Source organism: Dermacentor albipictus, chromosome 7 (assembly GCF_038994185.2).
Source record: "Dermacentor albipictus isolate Rhodes 1998 colony chromosome 7, USDA_Dalb.pri_finalv2, whole genome shotgun sequence".
Classification (NCBI taxonomy): Eukaryota; Metazoa; Arthropoda; class Arachnida; order Ixodida; family Ixodidae; genus Dermacentor; species Dermacentor albipictus.
Genome location: NC_091827.1, coordinates 123914602 through 123926476, shown reverse-complemented (window position 1 = coordinate 123926476; position 11875 = coordinate 123914602).

Genomic DNA, 11875 nt, shown 5'->3' with positions numbered 1-11875 from the left:
GGGCCAGAAGATTACCCGGCCTACGGCGGCAAGGCGGACGAGGAGCTCGACGCCCCCTTCTCCGTCTCGGAAGTCAGAGCGGCCCTTCAAGGCCTCAACGGAAGATCGGCGCCCGGGCCGGATGGAATCTCGAACAGACTCCTTCGAAATTTAGACGAAGGCTCGATCGAACTGCTCACCAAAGAAATAAACAATGTCTGGGAGGCCGGCATCGTACCGGATGCCTGGAAGGAAGCCTCGGTGATCCTAATTCCGAAGCCGGGCAAGACACCAGCCATGGACAGCCTGCGACCCATTTCGCTCACGTCTTGCGTGGGCAAGGTGGCGGAGCATGTCATCCACAACAGAATATCGAGGCATGTCGAGGAACGACACCTCCTCCCGCCGAATATGGTCGGCTTCAGACCCTCCCTGTCCACTCAAGAGGTCATGCTGCTGATCAAGAGGCAGATAGTCGACGTGGTCACGAGAGACGTCCGAGGCATCTTGGCGCTGGACATCGCCAAGGCCTTCGACACGGTCAAGCACAAGCACGTCCTCGACTCTGTGACGAGATTGAACCTCGGCGAACGCTTTCACGCGTTCGTGAGCTCTTTCCTAAGGGATCGCAAGGCCACGATCAAATTGGGCCAGGTCAAGTCGGACGGATACGCGCTGGGAGCCTGCGGCACGCCGCAGGGTGCGGTGTCATCTCCACTGCTTTTCAACATCTCCATGAGAGACCTATCAGTCCGACTCGACCGCATCGGGGCCGTCAATCTCAATCACGCTATCTACGCGGACGACATCACCATCTGGTGCGGCGGTGGGTCGGACGCAGCGGTGGAGCGGGCCCTGCAAGAGGCCTTGCAAGTCACGGAAGAATTCCTCGAGGGCACGGGACTCGTCCTCTCGCCGACTAAGTCGGAACTCTTGCTCTATCGACCCGACAGAAAAGGCCGCAAGTTCGACACGACGCTGGACCAAGTACCGATCGAACTCAGAACGAAGACGGGTCAGCGCATCCAGAGGGTGGATTCTCTCAGAGTGCTCGGACTGGTCCTCAATGCAAAGGGCAACAACGCGCAAACGATCGCGCGCCTGAGTGCGAAGACGGAGAACATGCTTCGACTTGTTTCGCGAGTGACGAGCAGGAGGGGGGGCATCAGCGAAGCCAACCTCATAAGGATCTACCACGCCTTCCTTATGAGCCATATCAACTACGTGGCTTCTGCGCTAAACTGGTCACGTTCGGAGGAGAACAAGATCGACGCACTCATGAGGAAGAGTATCAAACGAGTCCTCGGCATCCCCATGACGACCAGCACGGAGAAGTTGATGCAACTCGGGGTCCACAACACCCTGAGCGAAGTCGTCGAAGCGCAGAAAACGGCACAGATCGTTCGCCTCTCTACCACCAAGGCCGGCCGCCGAATACTCGAGATGGCGGATCTGGCAGCCATGGCCGAGGAGTCGTGCGCCGTCCCGCTTTGCCAGAGTGAAAGGGAAACCTTTCGAGTCTCCCCCTTCCCGAGGAATGTTCATCCACAACACAACGAGGCCCGGCGCGCAGCCAGAGCCCGAGCACTCATCAAGACTGCCCTGCAAACCCCAGAGCGCTCGTCCTTTGTCGACGCGGCGCGGTATCCCGGATCAAACTCGTACGTGGCCACGGTGGTTGACCCCCAGGGCAAGATCCTGAATGCGGCGTCTATACAACGTTCGACGGCGTCCGTCGCAGAGCAAGTCGCAGTGGCGCTGGCTCTGTGCGAACCCGGGCGCACGCATATCTTCACGGACTCCAGGTCGGCGGCGATGGCCTTTCTCGCCGGCTCTGTCTCGGCCGAGGCTGCGGCGGTGCTGAGGACCCGTAAGGCAGGCACGGCCGGTCATGTCATCACTTGGTTCCCGGCTCACATGGGCCGGAACGTCTCCCCCGGCTCGATCAACCCTAATGAGCTGGCCCACGACCAGGCGCGAGGTCTCATCAACCGCGCCAGTCCGAGGAGCCCGGCTTCGCAGGGGATCGACCGAACCACGGACCCGCTGCTTACTTTCCACGAGATCACTACTCATTACCAGCTGGGACGCAGACAGTATCCGGCTCCTCACCCGAAGCTGGGCAGACCCCAGGCCTCGGTGCTGAGAATGCTGCAGACGGGCTCCTTTCCGTCTCGCTCGAGGCTGAGCCACTACTCTCCAGGTGTGGATCCCCGCTGCCCAGACTGCGGCGAGGAACGGTCGACCTTGAACCACATGCTGTGGCAATGTTCTGCTTTGCGCCACTCGCCTTTAAACCGGCAAGAAGACTGGGATGAAGCCGTCAAGAGCACCGACCTTCAAGTCCAGCTTCGGGCTGTCCAAAGGGCCTGCGACAGGGCTGAAGATCACGGTCTTCCGCCCCCGGCGCAGGTGCGGCCCGCGACTACGACACGGTAGTTCCTTAGGACCAATTAAAGTTTCTTGTCTGTCTGTCTGTCTATGCTGCCTAATATCCTACCTAGGTTAACCAATGAGAAAAAAAAAACACACTATGAACTACCACGTCCAAATTTTATGATACCTTATTGCGAACTGTGCTTTTGTACGTCTCCGTCCTTTGTCGTTTCCCTACTTTTCTTCCACCAATCCTCCAATCGCCTCTTACTGATGTCTATTGCGGACCTGTTTGCTTTACCACTGCTCCCGCTGAACCCAAGGGCTTCAAGGAGGCCAGTGGTGCCTAAATCGACCGCTGGATAGATGTCTTCACATTCTAATAAAATATGCTCCGTCGTTTCCCTAGCTTTACCGCAGCAAGCACATGCTTCTTCTTCCTTCTTATATCTCGCTTTATACGTGCGTGTTCTAAGGCATCCCGATCTCGCTTCGAAAAGTAATGAGCTTCCCTTTGAGTTATCATAAATGGTTTCTTTCCTAATTTCGTTTTTTCCCCTTAAGTAGTTACTCATGGCAGGTTTCTTTTCCATTGCCGCCACCCATGAGATTAATTCAGCCTCTCTGACTTTCCGCTTGACCTTCTTTGTTGCTGTGTTGCCCACCCCACAGGCCGCATACTTGCTGGTAAGCTTCCTAGTTCTTTTCCTCCACTGTGAATCAATGTTTTGCCTGTACAGATACCTGAACACTCTCCCAGCCCATTTACTTTCCTCCATATTCCTCAGCCGTTCTTCATACTCAATTTTACTGCGAGCTTCCCTCACTTCAAAACTAGTCCAGCCCATATCCCCTTGCACAGCTTCATTTGTAGTCTTCCCGTGAGCGCCCAATGCGAGGCGACCCACTGACCTTTGGTTCCCGTCGAGTCCTGATTGTACCCCTGATTTAAAGCAAACAACCGCATTTGCAAAAGTAAGTCCTGGAACCCACCCGTGTGGCAGCGACCTCTGCCGGCCATCGTGGGCATTCATTGCAGGCGGCGCCACGCTCGTCCATTGAAAGGAGCCGGTGCACGGCACACTAGCCAGTATATTTTAGGTACTATAGCCTAGGTCGTGGCCTAGGTACTACGGGGAAGAAAGTTGTTAGCTCCGTTTATCCCTATCGAGCTGGCAGACAGAACACAGAACACTTATTAGCCATCTATTAGCCCCGAGAACGAACTACAGGGGCGCTGCGAGCGCCGCTCGCGTGACGTCAGAGCAAGGAGTCGCGCCTGTCGTCTGCTACAGTTCGGGTGGTGTCCGGGCGCTTTCTGCGGTGTTTTAGTTTGCTCGCCTTCGTTCTCTCTGCCTGTATACTTATGGCGGTCGTCTCAAATATATTTTTACGACGTCTTCATTTGTGCAAATTTATTCAAAGAACTTATTTCTTAGACGACAATGCAGCTCTCGAAGGCAACGCTACAGTACCAGCCGAAGGAGCGCAGACCCGCCCATTGCTGGTTTTTCAATCGACAACCGCAAAAATATAGAAAATAAGAATCCAGTTATGGGGGACACCCTACCTGCCGCGGTACAACAAGTATGTCACAGTCACTGGCTATATATGACTTCTACAACAGTTACAGTCCGCTAAAACTGGTTTGCTCACGACGAGTAATTTATGGTGTAATATCAAATTTTTGCGTTGCTTCACAGAAACGCTCGGCAGTAACACGAGGACTTAACTAATACTGCAGTTAGGTTCTACGAGCACAACTTGCTTATTTGACTGCTTCTTAAAATTAGGCGGTTCTTCACGTGTTTATTTTAAACGGCGGTAATTTGAAGTAAAGATAATGTAGGCTTACGTCTATTTACAGAATACAAATTGGAATGCACCAATATATATTCCTTTTTCTGTGCTACACGTTCAACTCACTTGAGAAAATTACTGGTGCTTGTTGCTTGAGGAATATAGATGACGAATTTGTTTGGCGAACTGACACAGGCTACTCGGCCGAAATTTTTTAGTGAAGTATGCCTGTTGGACCGCATGCTGCAGCCAGAAAGAAGTCGAAGCGTCAATCACTAGTAGTATGGCACATATTGAAGATATAATTCCCCTGTGGTCAAAAATCAAGTGAATATATATGTAAGTCTTGTGGTGCTTTCTTTATGAATGTTTGCGATTGGATTGGAGCAAACTTTATTTTGCCTGCAGTTGGGCGAGGTTCTCCTTTATGTACCGACGAAGCGAATAGTTCTCCGTTTGCATAACGCTGGATCGAGACATGGTGAGACAGAAAGTGCTTGAATTTTTCTTTTCTAGGCAATCTAATCTGCGCTGTAGTAGCTGGAGAATATTTTAGCCATTCCAATTGGAGCTGTAAAAAATGTTTTATGGTTTCAATTTGAAATTGTAGTGAACTGATGGGTTTCACGAACAAAGCGTGCCTCGCCATACCGGCAGTCGGTTGCTATCGTTGCGTGCTATGGTTGCGTGATTGGAGTGCCATATTGTCGATAAAGGCTACTGAGGGCCACTATGAAACATTTCATCACTTGCAATTGATTGGCTCTCGATCTTAACAACGAAACTTTTCTCTCAGGTGATTGCTACTACGGTATTTGTTAACAGCCATTAGCGATTCGTTTTTTGGAGGCCTGTTGCAGAGAGGGGTGAAACTACCAGCAGACTTCTTCATAAAAAATCGGTGCCTAACTCTTTCTTTTACGCATTAATAAATGACCATATTTGGCTAGAACAACTCACCAGAGTAATAAGAATCATGATGACAGCTTCGCTGGGCAATGTCTTTCTAACACGGATAACATATTGACGCCAATTACCAAGATTTTTCTTTCATGTAAAATGCAATGTCTCTCATAGCTAAATTCTAAGGGAATGTTAAGTGTTTAGCCAAGCATCGTACCCCACTTCGCGTATTGAATTTGCAGACATTCTTTTTACGCAAAATTTATGGACAGGCACGGCGCATATATGCATTGTAAAACCAGTAGCCCCGTTCAACGCTACATAGCTTGCGATATCCAAGCCCCAAATTTATTTCACTCACGTGCTTTAGGAGAAAGAACTGTGGTTCACGCATGGCAGCAGGCAGAAGCCGGCATACGCTTCAATAAGTGCGGCTCGAGCCACCCATACCCCAAGCATACACGAAGGAAACGAGCGCGCGCGGCCGCCGAGCGAGACGGAGCGAGCGGCGTCCTGGCCGTGACGTCACACGCAAGAGGGCGCCACTCCTAATTCTCGCCGCTAATAGTTTAACGACTTAACGAAAACGGACTCTCCGTGTGCCGTGGGACGTAATGCTGGGAGCAGAAGGAATCGGTGACGCCGATCCGGAGAGACTTAGCCCAGCCTCGAAAAGGCGTCACCGTCATTACTTCTGCGTCGTGGACTGCCATGAACAAGAAGGCCTGAATCCCAACATCAGATTCAACCGTTTTTCTTCAAGGCCTCACGAAGTGGAGCGATGGGCGCGCTGCATAGCGGCAGTTCGTCGCGCTGAGTAAGCGAAACTTCGCGCCATGCTGACTACTTCGCCTGTCTTGAAGCTTGCTTGATTATCTGCGTTCTTAATAATTCGGTCTTTTGCACCTACAGTCCCGACAGCAGACCGACATATATAGCAGCAGGCATGGCTTGTGATTCACGATTAGAGACCCGGCCACAGCGACAATTAACAATTCGACAGATGCGAAGTAACCAGGTGTGTGCAAATAACCACAAATGGCCGGGCCGATTCGGTGACAATTCACTACCCCACTACGAGCAGCACAGGTTAGAGAGTTAAATGTGCTCATACTTGACCTCAAACCAGCATGTTGAGGCGGCGCAGCAAGGTAGTATTGATGAAAGCAGATCGATGTTCGAGCGCTATAATTAAAAGCTACATCACGCCAGCAGCGCACGAGCTCGCGCTGCAGCGCAATTCACACGTACGTGCGAGCCAGGGGCGTAGCCAGGGGGGGGGGGGGGGAGGGCGCTTATGGGGCTTCAGCCCCCCCCCCCCCCCCGAAATTTTTTCGTGCTCTCCATGCGCCGCCGGCCAAAGCAACCCACGGCGCCGGAAATCCTGCTCGATTTTTTCTAGAATGTCCTTCTGACGCTCGAAAAAAACATTTTAGCGCGAACATTGAGAAATCGGGCTGCATTTCGCGGCAACGCCCATGCACCGGGAGTCGCATGTCGTAACGCAAAGAGCTCCATCCGAGCAGAAAGTTCCAAAGGCGCGGCGGGCGGGCTTGTCGCGGCATCTCGCTGAGGCCGCGGAATCGGGAGCGCTTGGATCTCAATTCTGACGCTTTATGGGTATATAGTTTTAATAAAAGTTTCGTGCGAAAGGTGCATTGATATTTCCAAAGTCGTACTTTAGATTTTGAATTCCGGAACATTGTGGGCTTAATGTTGTTATAAACATCTGACGCCAAAGGTGCATTGACTTTTCTTAAGTCTTAGATCGGAACATACAACGAGACAAGCCAAATCAACACACTTTCAGAGAAGTTGACAAAACACGCAGCGAGATACGATGAGACGAAGCATTGTGGTGGTTCATTTTTGCCGTCATGTCGCATAAAAAAATAAAAAATTTAATTATATGGTTTTACGTGCCAAAATTACTTTCTGATTATGAGGCACGCCGTAGTGGGGGACTCTGGAAATTTCGACCACCTGGGGTTCTTCAAAGTGCACCTAAATATTAATACACCGGTGTTCTCACATTTGGCCCCCATCGAAATGCGGCCGCCGTGGCCGGGATTCGATCCCACGACATCTTTTTTCACGTACGCCAAAGCCTCCATGTCAAGACACTAAAGCCAGCCAGGGTAACTACATTCTTATTTATTTTTTCTACTTTGTCTTTTATTCGTGAGGACCGATTGAGCCTCTTAAAAGCTTACAGTGGAAACATTCGAATTCACCGCCCCCCAAAAAAGCAAAGGCCGTCATTTCCGCCGGAAAGGTGTTGTTTACTATGTTTTTTTCGATCGTCAGGGGCTATTACTGATAGAATTTTCTAAAGCCGGATCGAGAGACTATCAATCGTTTCCGATATTGTGAAACGCCGGATCGGCTGCGCGGGGCAATCAAGAACAAACGACGTGGAAAATTGACGAATGGGGTCATCTTGTTCCACGACCTGGCTATGGTGTTGGGCTGCTGAGCACGAGGTCCCGGAATCGAATCCCGGCCACGGCGGCCGCATTTCGATGGGGGCGAAATGCGAAAACACCCGTGTATTTAGATTTAGGTGCACGTTAAAGAACCCCAGGTGGTCGAAATTTTCGGAGTGCTCCACTACGGTGCGCCTCATAATCAGAAAGTGGTTTTGACACGTAAAACCCCCTAATTTAATTTTTAATTTTTCCACAGTGCCCGTCCCCACGTCGCTGATGTGGTTAATACAAAACTGGCAAAGTTCAAGTGAGAAACGCTGCAACATGCGCCATACAGCTAAGATCTGTCGCCTTGCGACTTCAACCTTTCGGGGCACATGCAAAAAACAGCTTGAGGGAAACAGATTCGCGTCGGACGATGACGTGAAAGAGTCAGTTGCAGATTTGTTGAAGCAGCAACCTAAGGAGTTTTATGAGATGGGAATCACCCGACTTGTTATTCAATGGGATAAATGTTTAAATGCTCATGAAGACTACTTTAAAATAAGTACCCCGTTTGTCATATATTTGCATTGGCTCACTTTCATTTGACTCGCCCTCGTATATTTTGCAGAACGGCTTTATACAGGTGCTCTCTTCTCTGTTGGGACAATAATTTCGGTGCAATTACTCACGATACACGACCGGTGAATGCTGCTCCTGCGTAATACATTGGAATAAACGACAGCGTCATTGAGATCTTTCACTGGCCGTTGCATACGTACAAATATGTAAACAAGGCTGTTGAATGACAAAGTTTTATTAACATGTTTGTCCTCAGCTTGTTAATTTCATGGCTTTTACATTTTTCATATCAGTGGCATAAACTGCTTTGCTTATTTCGAACTAATATAGTTCTAAAGTTCGTGTGATATTTTCTTTACTTATTAAATAGACAAAAAACATGGAAGCATTGATATCAGTTATTTTGAGCACAATTTCTGGCACATACGAGTCTATCTTTTTATTTTAAAATTACATATATTGCTTGTTTTGAAAGTGCGTAGCGTTCAATAATTCGCTTGCAGCATCTTTGGCAATGGCAATGCAGTCTTTATTCATGTATTTGATCTCTCGACAAATTGTTTAAGAGGAAGCTTTAGCTCGGGCCCAACTCCGACGCGGTCTATTCAAATAAATGTAAAACGCAGAAACGCTTTTCTGAGATAACCCCTGGATCACTTTTGATGAACTTTGTTGAATTTGAAAGAGTTAACTTCTAGTATCTGTTGGAAGCGGAAGTTTGATTTAGGGCCTGAATCTTGTTTAAAATATTTTTAAAAATTTGAAAGTGCGAAAAAATAGGCGCACTTCGTTTACAAAATAAAAGCTCTTCATCAAAAACAGATATCGTGGTTCTTCAAATGGCATGTATTATAAGAGTCGAAGCGGACAAATTCGGTATGTCCATTTGTATCTTACGTGAATTAGTTACGTGGTGCACAAGGGTTCTGCAAAAGCCGTATTTCGATAGTGCTAAATTGTTTGAGATTCATTTGTAACATATCAATTTTGTCCGCTGTAGATGCACTATTAGATGCGATTCACAGAATTGTGATATTATATTTCATTTTTGAGTTACAGAGTTTTAAACATGATAGTTTAGTTTCCTGAAAACTTGAGATTTGTGCCAATTTTTAATAAAAAAGTTGACAACCTAAATAAAAAAAAAATTTTGTGCAGTGGTTGCCGAGAAAAACTAATTCAGCTTCTACATGTATTTAGATAGGAGCATCCGAGATAAAGCTTCCTCTTCAGGAGGAGGCCAAGCTGCAACGTGAGCCCCCCCTTCCGAACGAAATTTCTGGCTACGCCACTGGTGCGAGCTCATATGCATTGCATCAGTTATTACCAGTTACTAAAAGGGACAGATGGCCGCTACTACAACGCAGGCATAACTACTTGTTTAGCGGCATGCAGTCAACAAAGATTGCAGTAGGCCCGCCGTTTCGCGGCACGAAGAAGGGAAACACGAGACAGCACGTAGGCGCACTAACAACTGAGTGTTTTTATTTCTTGACATAGCAATATATAGCCGCTGTCAAAAAACAAGAACTAAACAGGGCAGTCATCTGCATCGCACAAAGAAGCGAAGATACAGAATAACAGTTCAAGAGTCACTCTCAAGATACGCCAGTTCCTTTGTCGAAAGCGAAACTGAGGCTTCACTGATACATTCGTGTGATACATTCTGATTCGTGTGTTGTTTTATTCGGCGCCGTTTTTGTAATCATGCCTAACCAACTAGCCCACCAACACATGCTCAGTTTCGCGGCATGTCGAAAGACCGCTGCCGTCGCGACGCGTACGATTGTGCGCTCGAGCAGTTCGTACATCGCGGCGAGTACCGTCGTGTGCTCGAGCAGTTCCGTACACATGTGATGTCTGCTCATCGCTGCTGTGGATTCATTTATAGCGAGCATTTCCTCGCGTTTGTGCGCCTGAATCTAGCAGTGTGCAAACCTTAGCTGAAGTTCTACTTCGTACGCGACTCGCTTCGCTTGCCATTGACACCGCGCTAAAACTTCACCGCTTAATTCTTGAACGGCGTACACGTAATCGGCACTGCATAATTTCTTGCCTTTACGCAGCGTGCCATCCCTGAAAAAAATCTTCGGCGCCATCCCGCCCATGGCGGCCGCATTTCGATGGGGGCGAAATGCGAAAACACCCGTGTACTTAGCTTTAGGTGCACGTTAAAGAACCTCAGGTGGTCGAAATTTCCGGAGTCCTCCGCTACGGCGTGCCTCATAATCAGAAAGTGGTTTTGGCACGTAAAACCCCATCATTCAATTCAAAATCTTCGGCGCCCGATATTCGCTGCAGGCCGTGATACAACACAAACGAAAGTGGGGGGTCCATATTGTAAGCGTGCTTTCCGAAGCAGACGACCGAGCTTGGTACGACCCATTTTAGGACAGAGGGCGCTTTTTAGCACCTTTTTCGCAGCGCCCTCTGGGCAATGCAAGAGTCCCATCCGCGGTCGCTACCGACAGAGAAAGCGCGCGAAAGATTTGTTTCGATGTTCCACGACAGGCGCCACGGAGCGGGGCGGTTTTCTGCGCATGCGCTAATCCAGCTGCGGCAGGGGCGCGGCGTTGTACTGAGATCGGCTGTCCGCAATTTTTTTATTTTTATGCGAACACCCCCTGGCACGCTTCGGCCTCCGCGGCCCCAACCCATGTGCCGCCCTGCTTCCAGCTTTGATACCCCCGTTAGCCCTTGGATGCCTCGGAGATCCAGCGCCGCCTGCTCTATAACCTCAGGTCATAGAGTTCCTCAGGTACCCTCCCGAGGACTCCGTTTGCCGGTTACATGTGCCCTCCTGGTGCACCGCGAGGGCCGCCAGCGGCGGAGCGAACTAGGGAATACACGCATGAGCAAAAGCCCCTAAATTTTCTCTTTCGCGCCCACTCTTACGCCTGCGCACAAACGACTGGCGATCCCTCAAATGAACGTCCGGCTTTCCGAGAACGATGCCAATCCGAAGTCACAATATACCGGAGGCATTCCCATGTATACGTGATGCATACCACGAATACCACTTTACAAACCACAGCGCAGCAGCGCCAGATTTCTCTTTAGATAATATAGTGAGAAACTCTGTGGTTGCACGCACACGCACGCTTCTCCTAAATGCCAGCCGCGTTACACTGTAGCCGCGTTGTCCGTAAACTTGGTTCCTGGCCCTCTCCCTTTTCTCTCCTCCGCGAAAAGGCAACGAGCGCCGCTTGTGGCGGACGTCTGCAACCTAGATCACGTGCTGCGGCCTCTGAGATTACCACGGCGTTTGTTGCCATCTCGGAGGCCAGCAATAACGCTCGCTAACAGACGCCCGCGCATATAAAGAGCCGGCGGAGCATTCTGCCATCGCTGCCACATCCGCCGGCCGAAGTTAAAAAGGCAACGAGCGCCGCCTCACGGAATTTATGCTGAACTAACTTTAACTTAGGGAACCGCCGCCGCAATGGGAAAGCGAGCAACGCGGCTGGCATCTAGTAAAGGAGGCATTGCCCAGGCCACGACCTACTGGAACTCCAGACCTGCACAGATATCCGGCTTCTATGGGAGCAGCTTGCGCCCACTTTCGTTCAACCGACGGCCGTAGGTGGCGCTTTTATAACCTGTTCGTCTGCTACGCGGTGGGCGGCTGTGCGGCGTTGTAATTAGTACGGCAGCTGTTGTGACGAACTGCTTGTCTAGTTGATGATTTTTGCTAACACAGTGACAGTGATGTCACAAGGCTTTGATCGGTCACTTGGCCCCAAAAGTTGACTGCCCGAACCTAAAAAATGTCGGAGCGTGTAGTCCGCTGCTCTCTAAAATAGCGTTAAATAGCCGCTCCTATT